This window comes from Suricata suricatta, chromosome 2, assembly GCF_006229205.1.
Source record: "Suricata suricatta isolate VVHF042 chromosome 2, meerkat_22Aug2017_6uvM2_HiC, whole genome shotgun sequence".
NCBI lineage: Eukaryota > Metazoa > Chordata > Mammalia > Carnivora > Herpestidae > Suricata > Suricata suricatta.
This window is the reverse complement of record NC_043701.1, coordinates 30,697,435-30,701,416: the sequence shown is the minus strand read 5'-3', so window position 1 is coordinate 30,701,416 and position 3,982 is coordinate 30,697,435. Positions and strand designations below refer to the sequence as shown.

Here is a 3,982-nt window from a genome sequence, read left to right as displayed (position 1 = left end):
TTCTTGCTAAAGCTAGACCTGGCAAGACTGGAAACAGAAACCCAAGTGAGTCTTAGTTAAGAACAGTTTTCAGAGAAGTTTAACTGAAGTCTGCTCAAGGAGAGAGGCATTTTCAATGGATAGTGGAGCAGAGATTGGACAAACATCAATTACTGTTCTGAAATACTTCACAGTGATAGAGGATATAGTCAGTCTCAGTAACCTCCCTCTTCTGATATTCTTCTTAGAATGCAAAGCCCATGAGATCATTCCTTCCCATGTGTGTGGATAACCTGTTTGGTACCAGGGATAGGCTCTAGCAGTCAGGAGAATGTGTCCTTCAGATTTTTTAATACATGGAGTATCAATGTCTGATGATCTGAGCTGCTGCTGTCTTCTGAAATCCATCACTGCATTTCAGCTTATTTCATGTTTCCTTTGGGCCCTGCTACAAGTGAGTGACTGAGTGCAACAGGAAAAGCAGGGCAGTCCTGTTTCTAAGAGAAGCAGGATTGCTCTCATGGGTACTTTTTTGGTTCGATAACTTCTGGTCGGTCTTGCCTGACTTCCTTAGACTACACTGTGATATAAGATTCTTCTACTTAGTCTTTCTCTATTACCTCACCTTCGCATTGGTCAGAACTACAGCGTGGTCTGCCAGAGTCCAGCGCCAGCAGGTCCAGGGTTCCCCTGAAGAATGGACGGTGTCGGTGAGAGAGAGTGACAGAGCCTGGAGTTTCTTTCTGATCACCAGGCAGGTACCCCTGCCCTTCTGGCAGGCATCTCTGTTCTGTCTGGTTCTCAAGCTTTATTTATGGTGAAAGGTACAAGGACCAGAAAGAGCAGTAAATGATTTCTCATAGATAATTTTTACAATTTTCCAGGACATGGGTTCTTCAGAAGTTACAATTCTGGTAGTAATGATTGCCATAAAAAACTTAGCTACAGACACTCATGCTGTCATAGGTATTTTTTATAAAAACTCGGGTCTAGCCTTAAGGAGGTGACCTTTAACCATGAGGCAAACAGCACTGTTTAGTAAAGGTCAGTTTTTTATGAGTAAGGGTCATTAGGCTATTTATAACTCTAAGAGAAAGTTCCCAGAAATGCAGGATTCTCAGGAGACATAATGCCTGCTCTCCCAGCCCCAAAGATGATTGATACATTTTATTGCAGAAGTGACTTTTACAAAGGCGTTCAAGCCCAGAAGGTAGTCAGTTATCAGTTAATTGCTTAGGGGAAAATTATATGTTGCTTGCCTTAGTCACATTAGGGTGTATCTAGTTTAGTCATCTTTTCTCTGACCAGGTGCAATCACGCCTCAGGGACAGGGCAGGGGGGCATGCTGCTCCTGACACTAATCATCAAGGCACTCTGAGGTTTGGTGCCCAAGCAGAAATGAAAGTTTCAAAAGGGTAGATTTTGGGAGCTGTCTGGGGGCAAGAGACCATGCAGACTTGCCGTACCCTCACCAGGAATTTTCACTCTACCAGTGAGTTTAGATAGCTCCCAAACATGGTCCGATGTTGCTACAAACTTCTGACAGCTTCTTCCTCATTTTTCCTCACAAGCATTTCCCCTCACAAAACACTTGCATAACAGAAGTGTTCCTGGCAGCACTAGAATGTGAAATAGCAACCAGTGAAATTGTAGAAGGGTGTTTTGTGAGCTAATATCTTTCTAGGATTCTTCAAGTCTTTGTTAAAGTTTTAAAACTGATTTTTAGCCCAGTTCTTTTATTATAAACCAGCAAAGATCCATTATATGTTTACACGCTTCCGTGGAACCGAATCAAGACATCACTATGAACAAACACTGGAGCAGAGGTAGAAAAAAAGTTTCTGGAAGGGATTTGTATTTGCACAGGTGATAAAAATGGTGTTTAATATTAGTTTTTCTTAAATTGTCAAGTAGTAGGTAAACTCAAATTGATACTTGGATTTAACATGGCATATACTAACTATTATATCAGGTTATGTTGATATAGATAAATACCAGCATAAATAACTATATGATGCGTCCTCAGGAATTTGGATATTCCTGAGATTTCAGAATTACACAAGGTAGTCTAAATGGTTATAGGTAAGAATGCAGAAATGAAAGATGCCAACTGGAGCTGAAGAAGCACCATGAAGTAAAAGCTCACAAGATTAGTAAGGAGACTCCATTCCTTGCCCCCCACCACGACCTAGTTCAAGTTATGGTTTTTCTTTACATAATATTTATTTTTATATTAAATGGTGCCCTTGATATTCACTTTAACCCCATGTTAAAAATATTATCTACTTCCAAGTCTCACATCTATTGGAAATTTATTTCTGATTATTTTACTGTATTAAAAACTAATCTGCATGATGAGAGTGCTCCACATTCCACATTACATAGTACACAAACTAGAAGTCCAGTGCCACTCACCTGACATCCAATCTAGTTTCAGTTTTTTTGACCAGGAAATATATGGAAAAATATCTTAGAAATTTGAGAAATGGTAGAGTAAATCTAATGTCTAGTAGACTATTGATACATTATCTTTTTGAAATGAATGATAATGATTCTTAAATTCTGTCTTAAAATTTGTTTAACTTTTTTGGTTCATGAAGCCTACTTGCAGATTTATTATTTTATTTTATTTTATTATTTGTTTTAATTCCAATGTAGTTAGCATACCACTTTATATACTTGAAGCCTTAAAGATTAAACTATGAATTAGGTCAATGTTTATGAAACTGTATGTATGCCCAGTAATTTTTGGTGGTATTTTGGAGGAAAAATTGTATAAATATGGCAGTATACATTTTACAATTTTTTTGTTTTTAAACTATTTATTGATATATAGAGAGAGATACTTAAATAGGTATAAAGTTTAATGGATGTTATTACAAAATGAACACATTTATGAGGCCCCAGATGAAACAGAACGTTAAGAGCAATATCATAACCCTTCCAGTCACTGTTTACCCCAAGGATAAAAACAAATGGACACCCCAATGCTTACATTATTTTCACCTGTTTAATAGTTTACATAAATGGGGTCAAAAAAGGGGGAGAGGGGAAGAGGTGGAGAAGGAGGAGAAAGCAACCATAAAAATACTCTCAGAACTATTAAGTCATTTTAGCAAGTTGGAAGAATACAGGATCAATAGACAAAATTGCCTATTTTTATATACTGGCATGAACAATAGGAAAATGAAATTAAAACTCATAATGTATAAAGACTGAATTTTATTGTATGTGATTATATCTCAGTGAACTTGAAATAGAAATAAAACCTATAAATACTCAGAAATTGCCTTTGAAGTCAAACAGATTCTGCCTTTGTTATTTACTGGAAACCTTAATATAACATTTTATAAATTTCCTTAACTACAAAATGGGCTTATAACAAAATATTTCTTATGATTGTCTCATAAATATATGGTGATAAATATACATTAGCAGTTTGTGGGCACATTCATGGAATAAATATTAATTGTCTTTTATATTTTACATAGATATTTTACATGGCTCTCTATAGTGGCTTTAAAGTTTCTTGATCATCGCTTCTTGGCCTTTTGGCTAAGATCAAGTGTAGTATCTGTTCTTATCAGTTTAAAGTTTCTTGATCAGAAATGCATCTCTTTCAGTTTCCTTGGCCATCACTTAAACTGATGGACCCTATTATAATGGAGTGAGGGAAGACCCAACCACACTAACCTCAATGTTACATTCTTGAGAAGCAATCTTGGAAAAACATATAGACCTTATTATTACAGTTTATTTCCAGTTCAGCACTTTTTTAGAGTAGGAAACTCACATAGGGCTTCATCTTTCATTCTGACTTCATTAGATCTTTTCCTCTTGCAGGAGTAGCGGTATTTATATGTCATTGTTGTCTTCGCTACTTGATTCTTCTTTTATTAAATTTAAGTTTACTGCAACTAAATACTCTGCTAAATCTACCTCGGTGTAACAAAATTTAAAGGAACTTTAAGCCATATTTTTTAAACCTTTTCTTAAAAGATAG

General features: G+C 36.2%; 1 pseudogene; it reads left to right on the top strand.

Moving 5' to 3' along the window:
- Nucleotides 1-3,514: 3,514 nt before the first annotated feature.
- Nucleotides 3,515-3,663, top strand: LOC115286042 (annotated as a pseudogene).
- The last annotated feature ends 319 nt before the right edge of the window (nt 3,664-3,982 follow it).